Source organism: Triticum dicoccoides, chromosome 7B (genome assembly GCF_002162155.2).
Source record: "Triticum dicoccoides isolate Atlit2015 ecotype Zavitan chromosome 7B, WEW_v2.0, whole genome shotgun sequence".
Lineage (NCBI taxonomy): Eukaryota > Viridiplantae > Streptophyta > Magnoliopsida > Poales > Poaceae > Triticum > Triticum dicoccoides.
The window spans coordinates 736,837,220-736,851,990 of NC_041393.1; the positions used below are offsets into that span (position 1 = coordinate 736,837,220).

Genomic DNA, 14,771 nt, shown 5'->3' on the forward strand with positions numbered 1-14,771 from the left:
ATATGTGAACGTCACTAGCAAGCAGAGGTAGGTGGCGAGGAAACTATTAATTGACCATTAGTTGCAGAGATGATTGAGAAGCTGTACGGGCAGTTGGGTGGGCAATAGATGCTGTACAGGCAGACTCCCCCCTGGGTGTACGATTTCCTGGGATCCATCACATTACATGTTGAATGGACCAGTAGTTGGTGGATCCCCTCCCCACATGTTTCTTCTAGTATCGATGCTGATGGTTTAACTGTCTCACTAGTCTGCCACTCGACTCTACCTACCAAGTGGTCAGTGGAATCATTGTGTCTTCGCACCCCGCCATTGCCGCAGAAATAAGATTGTATTATATGTGACATCATCAGTAGATCTAGGAGGAGACCATTAACCATAGTTGCAGAGATAACTGATAAGCCGCAAGGTCAATTGGATTGGCAATAGATGATCTACATACAGCTCCCCTGGCCTGTACCATTTCCTGGTCCACGCCTGAAATCAAGTGAGCATTTGATGTTTCCCATATACAGCTTCGGAATCCCTGTCACGCAGGCCCTGAATCCATGAAATTTTGACCCCGTATACAATTTATTTTGCAATCCTTGTCATTTGTTGTTTTCAACTGGATCATAACTATGGGCTATTACATGGGATGTTGCTGTCGTTTAACTGTCTTCTAGTCATGTGTCATGGCCGCCTAAATATAGGATGAGCTCATATGTGAACGTCACTAACTCAGCTAGGAGGCGAGGGAACCATTATTCATTAATTTCAGAGATGATTGAGAAGCTGAAAGGACAGTTTGATGGACAAAATAGATGCTCTATGGAGCCCCCTGGCTCTACCATTTTCATTAGGTGTGGACCATATTGGCTGTCTCTGCTTGCTGTTCTCATGCATCTACTAACATGGGATGTATACTGGCTGGTCCTGTCGAAATGGCAGTTGGATGGACAATATATGGGAGACCATTAATTGCAGAGATGATTGAGAAGCGGAAATTGCAGTTGGTGGACAATAGATGCTCTACATACAGGCTCACCTGGCTGCATGCATCATTATGATGCAGAGGCCGGGGGTAATCCTCCTTTTCCAAAAAAAAATAGATGCTCTACATACAGGCTCACCTGGCTGTACCATTTCATGGGCCATGCATAAGATCAAGCGAGCATTTGCTGTTCCCCTCCATATACTGTTTAGGAATCCTTATCAAGCAAGACCTGAACCCATGAAATTTTCACAACAGGGGTTGGTGGTTAAGATGCAGTTGGAGAGGATTTATCAAAATCTCCCGTGTTTTCATGCTTGACTGTGGACCATTTTGGACTCTTATCTACCATGGATACTGTGGCTGGACCTGGCTCTCTTACCTAACGTCGTTACTGTCCGGACCCCATGCCGAGTGTCCAAGTCAAGTCTACTCCGTTTGGTCTAGATCTAAATTTGGAAGCCTTTAAAGGCGGATCGACAGTCTGATGGTCTTTATGCGCTTCAGTCTTCTACTTGGGCAATACATCTTTTCTGAGGAGCTCGCAAGTGCATCAGTATGAATTGTCCAGGTTAGTGCTCCAGCTCTTCACTGTTACAGTTTGTATGCCTCCTTTTGATTAAGTTCTAACTTCGTGCGTTCAAAACCGAGAAGTATATGAAGTATGATTTTTATATTTGGTATTAATCAAAACAAATGCACAACAAGTAGCTAGCTTATTTTCAAACGGATCATGACTAAGGATTATTACATGGTCACATTGATTCCATGTTTTATCAGAACTAACAAGGTTCCCGCTGTAGATGACTACACTTATTCTAGTAAATACTCCCTCCGTTCCAATATAAATGTCGTGATTTTAGTTCAAATTTGAACTAAAACCACGACACTTATTTTGCAATGGAGGAAGTATCAAAGTTAACATGAAGACGAGATGATTGAGTGGCTGACAATGACATGTAGACAACTCACATCATAGTATCAATCTAAAAGGGTCTGTAGTTGTTCTTTGTTTCTAAAACAGCGTTTGTGTGATCAGAAATGGCTAACTCACGTGATGAACCGGAGAAGAAGCTACAAGATTCAAATGGAACACCGATGTGTGACTTACGTGACGAACTGGAGAAGAAGCTACAAGATTCAAATGGAACACCGATGTGTCTTCGTCTAGAATTTTTGAAAGCCATCACATGTAATTTTTCCACTGAATCGGAACTTGGCAGAGGTGGGTATGGAGTGGTTTACAAGGTATTCCATTTTCTTTACCCAACTTTTCAATTGTTAGTAATGGTAATTAATGAAAGATACATATACATAGTATGACAAAAGGTGTAACTTAAACCACAGGGAGTTCTTCAGAGTGGGAAAATCATTGCCGTGAAGAAGCTTTTTGAAATACATCTACTCGACGATAAAACGTTCCAGAATGAAGTCACTTATCTTATGGAGACCAGGCACCAAAATATTGTACAATTTATTGGTTACTGTGCTGAATCAACTTTCGAATTGATGAAACAACCTAATGGGAACTTTATTTGGGCTGAAATACCAAAAAGGTTGCTCTGCTTCGAGTATGTATGCAACAAAAGCCTTGACAAGTATATTTCCGGTATGATTACAAAACATTATACATAGTTTATATATTTTATTTTTCTGTTGTTAAGTTTACTCAAAACATCATTCAAGCTATATTTGATCAGCTACGACTAGTCTAACTGGATAACTACAGATCACTGTGTCAATAGAAACTATCCTACATATCATTTACCACAGACGCAGAAAAGGATGACTATTATAAATGGCAAATAAAATAAATGCATATGAGAAAATGATTGTTAGAAAAAATAATGTCACAAAAACAAAGATGAATAGTACCAAAAGTGTAATCACTGAATGTGTATAGAACTTTCTCTCTTCTACCTAACATTTTGTTATTAATTTATGCAGATGAATCTTCGGGCCTTGAATGGAATATCAGATACAAGCTAATCAAGGGAATTTGCAGCGGTCTGCAGTTCCTTCATGACAAATGCCGTATCGTTCATCTGGATCTTAAGCCTGAAAATATATTGATGGACTCTATGATGATGCCGAAAATCACAGATTTCGGTTTGTCGAGGATCTTTGGTGAGCAGCAAACACGAATTGTCACTGCTAAACCTGCAGGAACACGGCGACCCCTATTGCTCTTACACCTCTATAGTTCTTATTTTCTTCATGTAGTTCGCATTTCTTTATTTACATTTGCAGTGCCCAGTGCTTCTTACTTTTGATTATGTTGCAGTGGATATATGGCACCAGAATACTTACTTCAAGGTGTAGTCTCAAGCAAGGCAGATATCTTCAGTCTGGGTGTCATAGTTATAGAGATTATCACAGGCCGTAGAGACTATCCACTTTTCCAGCAAGCCAGTCCCCACAGTACTGCTACATCTTGTCAGCATTTCGTAGAGAAAGTAAGATGAACTATTCTAACCTTTGCATCTATATCATCATTTTAGCTCACCGTTGCAAACTTGTAGGTACTTACAAGTTGGAGAAAGAAATTCAAATCCACATCGAAGTATATATCAATGGAAAAATATAGCCAACAAGTAGAACTATGCATCGTTATAGCCCTAGCATGTGTGGACCCTGTTATGGAGAAAAGACCTACAGCAAAGGATATAGTCCAAGTGCTCAATGCAGCTGACCAGGTATGGTCAGCATTGCATATGATGTCCTAACTTAATTATTATGAAAGCTAGCTATTAGATGAACTAGCTAATTGACCGTGTGTTGCAACGGGGGCAATACATATTCTAGTGGTTAAACACCAACTGTGTTCAACATATACGTTACATCCATCATATTCAAGATTTTATTAAGATTTGATTTGATTTGAGAGTGGGTAGCGAAAGACAAAAAAGTTTTGGTTTAGTTGAGGTTTGGTAAGATCTGATTTGATCTGGTTTGGCAAGGAAATTTTGATTTAATTGAGGTTTTGGGAAGATTTTATTTTATTTGATTGAGTTAATGCAGGACATGATTTTGGTAAGATTTGATTGAGTTAATGTAGAACATGGTCTCCAGTAGGACAAGTAAAGGAAAACACCGATTTGGTTTAGATTATTCCTAACAAATGGGAGGGGGCATGCAACAACATTTGGTGATGTACTAACACCAGCTTGCCTTTAATAATAGAGATAATTTGCACTACAACGGTCCTTGTATACCCACATCAAATTGACTTATGTTTCCTATTCTTTCTTTTCTTCATTTTTATAAATGTGTCCTAGATTTATGAATATCAAATCAGCAAGAACTTACACATGTGATTCTTAATTTTTATTATTGTAAGTCTAACTAGTTGTGTCAGCATAGATGGAAGCCCGCGAAGAGTTACCTTTTGAAATGCAGTGCAAGGACAGGTTGCTGGTTCTACACACTACTATAAGCAAGGAACTGATACCACACAGTAACAGTGAAGACATGTTCGGCAAAGAGACTGATGGCAAAGTGGGGGACGTGAAAAAACACCAGGAGGGTTGGTCACCGACAACACCCTTGTCAGAGTCAAGCACATGCACTCAGAATCACAAACATGCAGTGAAGGAGTCTAGTACGCCAGAACAAGCAAATGAGAAAACCAGTGAGGTGAGCTAACTAAAAATACTAACTTGCAAAGATATGTCTATTTGAGTAGGGGTCACCCCAAATGATCTTTGGTTATAGTTGAGTGCCGGATAATTAATAAACATTATGATTAAGTTGGTTCTTCTAAATATAGTTTACATTATACTAGTCCCACTGTATGTGGATCCGACTGACTTATGCTTCTTTTCCTTTAAAAAAACCATGTATGAAATCATCAAGAAGAAACTATGCCCGGTGAGCCTTCATTTTGTTTGTTGACAAGTCTTATCAGTTGTGCCTGTGTGCATGGTTGTGTGTAGATGGAGGCCCATGAAGAGTTGACATCCAATACGCTGTACACGGACAAGCTGCTGGTACAAAACACTACTGCATGCAAAGATCTCACACCCCTGAGTGTCACAGAAGATATGTTCAACTACAGGATAGATGGCAAAGCGGTGGATGAGGCTACTTATGAGGGTTTTTTACCAGCGCCTTCATTGGAGTTGAGTACAAACAATCAGAATTATCAAGAGGAGGAGAAGGAATCCAGCAAGCCACAAGTAGCTAGTGGTACAACACCTGAGGTGAGATCACTAATTATTTAAGAATACTAACTTGCAAAGGGTATTCTACTTGATTCTAGGCACCCTCAGTTATTTGTGCATCTAGCAAGTTGTGGTATTCATGGATGTATCCTTGTTTCCATCAATTTTTGGTATGTTTAGGGTGGTCTACCCACGTGTTTGTGCGTGCGCGGTGGTCGTGGTGGGCAAAGTTTGGATTTCGCCCGAAATTTTCAAATTTCAGGCGAAACACACCCATTTCGTTCAGGGCCAGTAAGAATATTTACTGGAACAAAACCTTCTGAATTTCAGGAAATTAGGTTAAATATTCAAATTTAGGTTGCATTGTCCAATTTCGTCCAAAAATTCAAATTTTGTTCTTTGCTTTTCGTCCGAAATTTGATCGAAATTTTTCGAGATGGGTGATATTTGCACATTTTGGTGAGGGCAGGCAAAAAACAAAATCCGAAAGCCAAATCTCTTGTGGTGTGTGCACACATATTTATTTTCCTTGTAATAATCATTAAAAATCAACCTGTAGTTTATAAGTAAATTACTTGTGAGGAAGAGCAATTACCTCAAGAATTAATCATGTATGGATAGTAACTTCTTTGGATATTAACCACACAAGTTCTATTGCAGATAATTGCAATCTGTAGCAAACTTCTCGATGTCCACCCACCCGAGCTCAACTTCCCCGTCGAACCCAACCAGTTGATCACATGTTTACTGCATCTAACTAACAGAAATAATAATCAAGTGGTGTTTAGGCTTATGGAGAAGAGATATAACTGGATGTGCTTTCTGAAGCTGCCACTATATGGCATTGTGGCCCCGAGGTCAACTTACACTCTTGTTGTGAGAACTGATAAAAGGGGAAGCTTGCCAACAGAAAGAGAGGTTGATTTAATACTGCAGACTGTTATAAGTAATGAGTATATCACGCCTTATAAAAGAGGACATGAGTGGGACAATTATTTTGAGAAAGCTAAAAAGGTTGAGAAAGCGGTGCATACGGTCCCCTTGAAAGCTATTTATTCTCATAAGGGGAAGATGTCTTGTGAGGTGAGTTTGTTCCAGTAATCAAAGCATATTCTATCAACTTAGAGATACAAAGTGAAGCATATGGGATCGTCCATTTCAACCATCTTCATCTGCACCTCACTCCTCTTATAACCTGTAGCCTAAAAATTACACTAACATTTTGCTAAGATCACATATTTTTCACTAAGAGAAATTTTTACGATTAATGATGTGCAATTCTATGTCACAGAGATCTATGAAAAATTCAGAAAACTGAGAATTAGAAAAACTGTCAAGTGTTTCTGTTATTGAGGGGTCAAATTCATGTTGGCCAAAATAAAAGCGATCTTAAAATATTTCTATAACATTTGAATGAAAAAACCAATAGATATGTATTATGTTATTCGCCCGAGCCGTGTCAAATTAAAAATGTCTTAAATATAAACATGTTACACCAGTGCATGTAGATCAAACTGTCTTGTGCTTCTTTTCCTTAATGAAAAGATGAAGATTCATGCAACTTAAAGAATTAACTTAATTATGTTATTAGTAATTTTGTTGTTGAAAGTCTTTCCATTTGTATGTACTTGTATATAGATGGAAGCCTGTGAAGAGTTGCCATTGGATATGCAGTGCACGGACAAGTTGGTTGTAAATACTTTGAGCAACGATCTTGCACCCCATAGTGAATTGGTGGATGAGGTGAAATCTGATAGGGGTTTGTCACCAACACACTTGTGGGAGTCAAGCATACACAATCAAAATTGTCTAGAGGGGGCACAATCAGCACATGACATAACCACTGAGATTGAGGTGAGATCGCTAACTAAGAATACTGTCTTGCAAAGCTATGACCAATTGATTACCAGCAGCCAGCACAAATTGAACTTGTGTGTACTGAATAATTGTTCAAGTAACATTTACAATATGGCAGCAACTTAAGCAATTCATATGTTGGAATGCACAACTACATGAGCTCTTTTCCTTTTTAAATTATACCAAGTCCTACTGTATGTGGATTGGAGCGTGACTTATTTATGCTCTTTTCCTTTTTTAAAAAAAAAATTCCATGTATCAAATCATCACAAAGAAACTTTACCCGGCGAACCTTCATTTGGTTTGTTGACAAGTCTCATCAGTTGTGTACGTACATGTGTGTGTGTGTGTAGATGGAAGCCCCTGAAGAGTTGCCGTCGGATATGCAGTACACGGACAAGTTGCTGGTACTAAACACTACTACATGCAAGGATCTAACAATGCCGAGTGTCACGGAAGACTTGTTCAAGAACGAGATAGATGGCAAAGTGGTGGACGAGACTTCATCCCAACTATCACGGAAAACTTGTTCAACAACGCATTTATTGGAATCGAGCACAGTCAGTCAGAATTATCAAGAGGAAGTGAAGGCCACCAGTGTGCCACAACTAGCTAGTGACACAACAGCTGAGGTGAGATCACTAATTATTTAAAAGGGAAAAGTATATTTTCGTTTCTCAAGTTTACTGAAGGTCGATATCTGGTCCCTCAACATTTTTTGAGCTACATTTGGTTCCTCAAGTCTCAAAACCGGCACGATTATTCCATAACCAAATTAGAGAGCAAAACCGGCCACGTGTCCCTGATTTTCTCTCTCCTCCTGCTGCACCACATACCTGCGCCTACAGCTGAGGAAAACCGATCGCCTACATGCGCCACCGCCGGCACCATACCCCCACCAAACCATCCATTTGTGCCGCCGGCCGCGCTCCTTTCACCAGTGGCAGATCCGCCGTGGTGGTGAGCCGACACCAGCACACCTCAGATTTGTCTGCGCGGGTGGCCATGCTGGTCGGCACCGACGAACCTAAAGAGGGCCGCATCACAGCCCCTCCCTTTGATATGCAACACTGCCGGTGACAGAGGAGAGAGCCGCCACCCATCCCCTCCCCTCGACGACGCTGACGAGGCTCCAACTGGCACGAACTCGCCGTGTCACCCTCACCTCCCCCTCTATGCACTACATCGACAAGAACCCGTCGTTATGCATGTGGAGTTCATTTTATGGATGCATGTCGTTCGGCTCCATCGCCCGTGTCTCCTTTCGCAGAATTGTTGTGCTAAGGCCGATGTAGATGTCCGAGGTGGTCAAGGGCCATTATAATAGCGGCACTATTCCTGTGGGCTGTGAGAGTGTTGGAGACATTGAAGATCCCCAACGGCTTCGCCGACAAGGTGGCGGCAGTGGGCTGGGGCAGCATCATCATGTCATTATGGAAAAGAGAGAAAACCGCTTCCACATCTCCAATTTTCTACTCAAATCTCATTTTGGGAAAAACTTACCTGGTTTTGAGACTTGAGGGACCGATTGTTGCCCGAAAATTCTTGACGAGCCCGATGTAGAATTTTGGCAAACTTGAGGGATGAAAAATATACTTTTATCAAATAAAAATACTAACTTGTAAAGGTATTCCATTTTACTCTATGCATCTTCTGCAATTTGTGTCATTCATAATGTATCCTAGTTTCCCTCAGTTCTTGGTATGTTTAGGGTGTTTGTGCGTGTGTGCGGGTGTAGTGTATACAAGCATATCCATTTTTCTTATAATTTAAAAAAACAAATCAACTTGCAGTTGAAGAAAAATCAAGTAAGTTACTTGTAAAGAAAAGCAATTACCTCAAGAATTAAACATGCATGAATAGGAACTTCATCCGATGTTAACCACACAAGTTCTATATAATTGAAAATATTTTAAATACAAACTTAATACACTATAGCAGTCGTGGTGCATGTAGATCAAACTGTCTTATATGCTCTTTCTTAATGAAAAGATCGAGATTCATGAAATGTGAAATCAACAAGAATAAATTTAATTAAGTGATTTTATTTAAAGTCTCTCCATTTATGTTTTTTTGTATATAGGTGGAAGCCTGTGAAGAGTTTCCATTGGATAGGCAGTGCACAAACAAGTTGGGTGTAAGTACTGCGAGCAAGGATCTCGCACCCCATAGTGTGACTGAAGACCTGTTCATCAACAAGACAGATGGTAAATTGGTGGGTGAGGTGACGTCCGATGATATTTTGTCAGACCTACAATGGGGGCAAGCAGGGGTGGTGGGCGCCCCGGGTCTCCGGCGGCGGGTCAGGGTATGTCCCCTGCCCAACAACCAGCAGGTGCAGCGGCATCAAGCACTATCGTCGCCGGTTTCCCCGGTGCTTTTGTGTGAATCAAACATAGGCAATGGAAATTATCCAGAGGGGGCAAAAGATTCTAGTGAGACACACTCGGCACATGACACAACCACTGAGACTGAGGTGAGATGCTAATAAGACTTGTCTGTTCTGAATAACGTTGCAAAAACAGTAACAATATGGCAGCAAATTAAGCAAGTCAAATGTCAGAATGGGCAACTACATGATCTCTTTTCTTACAGGTAATCCTAGGCTCAAGCACCATTCTTGAGGTCTGCCCACTTGAGCTCCACTTTCGCTTCGAACCCAACAAGTTGATCCCATGTTCACTCGAACTAACAAACAACACAGTTGAAAATTTGGTATTTGTGCTCAAGGAGAAGAGCGATAACAAGTCATCTTTCTTATGTCTGCCATTGTATGGAATTGTTGCCCCGAGGTCCACTTACACTCTCGTTGTGACAATCAATAAACACAAAAACCTACCAGAAGAAAGAACCATAGAGTTAATCCTGCAGAGCAGTACAATTGGTGATGATTCATTATGTAGTGATGCCAAATACATTTGCAAAGAACGTTTTAAGGACGTCAACGGGTTAGGGAATACGGTGCACAAGGTGTCATTGAAAGCTGTTTGTGCCTCACAAGGAGAGACGGCATTCGAGGTCAGTTTTTTCAAGTAAACACTTATTTTCTGCTCAGTTGGGATAAGTGAAGTATGGGTTACTAGGGGTGTTCAACCTTGTTTGGCTGAAACTGTGCATACCATGTGATGTAATGCACTAGAAAGGTTGGACTTTTTGCTGCTGTGAGTCTATGTCTTATCACCTCATCTATGCTGCCAGTCGCCAGACTACCAAAACTGATCGGTATTTAGGATGCTACAGAACATGGTCTCTTACATTCTGTTTTACCTACTGAAACGGAATGTTTCAGCAGTACGTATGGAACATATATAGCATCCATACGTGAAGGATAGGTTATGATTAAATGGCTGGGCAATAATTACTGAGCCGTGAGCCCATGAAAAAAAATTGGTCTGGGAAGTTTGTAATAAAAAATATAATTTCTTGAAATATTGATGTGTTTCTTGAATAAATCTTTTACAACAACAAAATAACATAACCAATTCTTGTTGTACCAGAAGTGACTCATACTATTTCAAATTGTGCCATGCTAACTGAGAGAAGTCCTTAGTTACATTATATCACATAGATGACTCAAAATGGTCAGGGCAGAGATCCCAGCAAAATCCATTTATGTGTCCAATTGCATTGTGACATTAGAATAATGCTCCTTCATTGATGAGTTGTACTATACTGATGCTTCCTTTTGTTTCTCTTCTTTTTCATGCATTGATGATGCAGCACGCAACCCTCCCTCTAATAAAGGTATGTTGGGTTTTTTTTTTACTTCTCATCCCTAGATCCATTTTGAAGGTGGTTCCTGTAGTGTTGACAAGAACTTCATTTGGTCAGATCATATCGGTGGAGGATACAGATTTGATCCATTCCATGGATGCAAATCAGACAGAACCATTGTGAGTGCATATCATAATATGGGCATTTGAATGTTTAAACCTCATTTTTCAAGTTAGTGCATTGGATGCGTCCTCATCTTCTTGTCATACAGAATTGTAACAGGCTCATTTGGGTATATTCACATGCAGAACTATGGCCTACAGGTATGTTACTGTATTATGTGATCAGTTAGTAGTTTTCTTTTATAGATCACAGAAGAGTTTAATTGCCTCCTGGCATCTCCATCAAAAAGATATATGCACCAGTTAGTACATATGAACATCTGTTGATTGCCAAATACCGATTTTTTTCTCGAATACGCAGGACAGAGATTTCCAAATACCATTGCCTAAATTTGGTGATGGTCGACAGAAGCCGTAACATTTTTTCTTATTTTGTGGGAAAGCCATAACATAACATATTATTAAAGTTCTCACCAAAAGCCAGAAAAACCGTTACACCATATATCCCTTTTCTTGTGGTAGCATTTCAATACCCTGGGTAAATGTAAAGGGTCTTCAAAAAAAGCCCAAATTTGTATTGGCAAATATACCATTCTTTTCTCTTCTTTTATTCACCTTAGACAAACAAATGACTTATTTGTATTTTATATATCAACAGGAATCGGTAGGGTTGGTTGAAGCCTCAAGGTCGCAAATAGGTATCCTTCAGACTTATTTGTTAAGTGTTAACACGTGTTTCTCCTGCGGTGCACTGATATGCTAATTAGTTGATCATTCTCACTGCAGTTTGTGTTAAATTCATTGCTCGAAAGCGATGGTTTCTGGCTGGGTCAAGTGATGGTTTTGTTCATGTGTACGAGTATGGAAATAAAATGGAAAAAATCACGAGTTTCAAAGCTCACAATCTTGGTGTTCGTTCACTAGCCATTCATCCGACCCAGCCGTATGTGCTGTCAGGATCTCGTGCACAAATAAGGCTTTGGGACTGGGACTAGAAGTGCATACGAACATTTGAAGAACACTGGGGCTATGTTTGTGGAGTCGCATTTAACCCAGAGGACCCCAACAGTTTTGTTAGTTTTACTGATAGTTTGAAGGATCACACAATACAGGTTTTACTTTCTCTCTCTTCATTCTTTCTAAGATGGAGTACGTTTCCTTTTCTACCATACCTTGATTGAAAGCTCTTATGATTGGTGTTCAGGTTTGGAGTCTTGATTCTACCAAATACAAGTATAGTCTGTCTGGGCATTCGCATAACGTGAGGTGCCTAGATTTCTTCACATGTGACAGTTGGAAGTATTTGGTTACTGGCTCTTTGGACAAGACCGCCAAGGTCTGCTATTTCTTTGAGATGTATACTAATACAATGACAATACACACATAACGTTCTAATATGCATGCCTTGTTTTTCTAATAAAGATATGGGACATGCAGAAGAATGAGTGTGCTCGTACACTACCGCATAGATCCGCAGTTCTTTCTGTCGTTTCCCATCCCAATCTTCCCGTTCTAATAGCAGGTACAGAAGACGGTCATGTTTATTTGTGGTGCTCCGTTAATTTCAGGTAATTACCAAAGTATGCCCTTACGAAACAAGCACATGCCCTACATCTCATTACAACTAATACTATCATAGATTGTGTATTACAAAATATTACGATAGACAACTACTCCCTCCGTTCCGATTTACTCGTCGTGGTTTTAGTTCAAATTTGAACTAAAACCAAGACGAGTAAATCGGAATGGAGGGAGTATTTGGCAAGCTCTCACATACCAAACATGTTTCCCTTGTGATTTGGTTAACATTTATGGTAAACAAGCGATTGCTTCATATTCCCCAGGCTCAAGAGGATACTGAACATTCATGGCCGTGAAAGGGTCGAAGGTCTCGCATGTTTGGCAGGGTCGCGAAGGTAACTAGTATTTGCTGTTCTTGTTATTATTTCTTCTGCCTACAGATCATCATCACAGACTGCCTGCTTAGCTATATCCATGTTCTTATTCCTTCTGATGCCGGACAAGTACTAAAGCACATGCTCCTTTAAATGTTAGGGTCGCGGTTGCACATAACGATGCACTATCAGTGATGGAAATTGGCGATGAAGAACATGGTGGTGGCGAGGGCAAGACTGAGGATTCTGTATCAGCAGCAGATTGGGAAATCCTGTTGGATACAAACGTGGAGAGCATGCATGCAAGAAAGAAAGAAAAAGCTAAAAAATGCTGACACCAACATGATGTATTCTGAGGAGTATCAGATGCTCCACAACGAGCTCGGCTGAGATCCACGGGACTTTTGATGGTCTTTTTGCAAATTTGTCGGACCACCTGAGATTACCATTGGACCTCAAATCCAACAGGTCATAAGCTCCTGGAGCATGGGAGAAGGCTCCCTCCCATAGCACCTGATATTCTCAGGTATTCTGAGATCTAAAGATTTGGATGGTTGAGTGCTTGGAGCACAATTAGGCAACTCTATCGCCAAGATTAACTCTTGGTACGCACAACTCAGCTGCAGGGAGTAGTTAGAGCTTGAGAGCAGAAAATGATCTGGCTAGGTGGCGTTGTTGCTTGAGAGTTGCTCTCTGCTGCTCGACAGTCCAATGTACCATGTGTAAATTATTAGTTTCATTGATTTCTTTGGACTATCGTAACGAGGTATATTACTGTACTTTGCAGTGCATCACACAATGGATGAACTTATTATTACATCAAAGTCAAGAGATGATAATTTTATATCACTGTAATAGGTCATTCTGAATGGACAGTATGGTTTTCTAACAAGGTCAGTCGTCAGTCCCATTCAATTCGACAGTGCAACATATGCAACTAGACCAGAAGGTATCGAACTGTTGCAAGTTCGGTCACTCGCCATTACTTCACTAAATGGCTACTACTCTTCCATTTTGGAGTTTTAAAGTTCTTTGATCTGTCATCCTCTGTATGGGGGCTGATGAACCGAGCACTGGTGTTTTAAGGTTCTACTAAGATCTTTGCCGGTCACACGCAACGACACCACACATCCTCCAGATCTGATGCAAGGTCCAAAACATTTGGAAACACTTTGAAACTGATGCTAGAGTAGCAGCTATTCCAGCGAATGTTATTCTAAACATAGAAAGCTATTTGAGAGAATAATGTTCATCCCCACATTCAGTGAGGATAATCTGGGTGGTTGTCACCTACTTGTGGTATCCACAAGTGGACTGGACGGTTTAGGCCAACCTCTGCATTCTGAAATTTGTATTTAGAGAGCCACAAAGTGATGATATAAATAGCCTGAGAAGATCATTGTTCCTCACTGTTCTCTCGTCGTTGCACGTCCAGCGACCGATCACAGGACAAATCATCTACACACCTGCAAAGTTTGATGCTCTTGGGTTTTTGAGTTTCGGTGTGGTGTGCTGCGACGTAAGCTCAACCAGTCTTCATAGCCTCAAACTAGGGTTCTATCCCCACTGAGGAGAACAGTATGATGGTTCACTTGTCGGCATTGAACACCTGGCCTGGCAAACTTCATGGAGGTTTCTAGAATAATCGGGGCAGCCGAGCAACGTGGCTTTTGATGATGCAGGATCTGGATCCGTGAAAGCCGTTGGCTAGCAAGGCAGAACGTGTCCTGAAGACTGCAGAGTCTGCATTCAAGAGAGCCATGGGCAAGAACCAAGAGTTTTGAAACAACCATGAATATCCAGTATAGAAACCGCAAACAGTTTTACAAAGTTCAAACAAACAATCTACACAAAAGCAAAGCACACATAAAAGAGGAACATGCCTACAGCTGGCCTTATCACCAGAGTAACGGTTTCACAGCAGAACCAAAGCTACTGATGCACCACTAGCAATCACAGCATGAGATCCAACACCCATCAACAAAAAATTTTGAGAAGGGGATTACACCGGCCTCTGCATCACAGGATGAACTCAACAAATACTAGG

The 14,771-nt window shown here is 40.6% G+C and overlaps 1 pseudogene; it reads left to right on the plus strand.

The window, feature by feature from the left end:
• The first annotated feature begins 2,014 nt into the window (after positions 1-2,014).
• On the plus strand, positions 2,015-13,338 carry LOC119338234 (annotated as a pseudogene).
• The last annotated feature ends 1,433 nt before the right edge of the window (positions 13,339-14,771 follow it).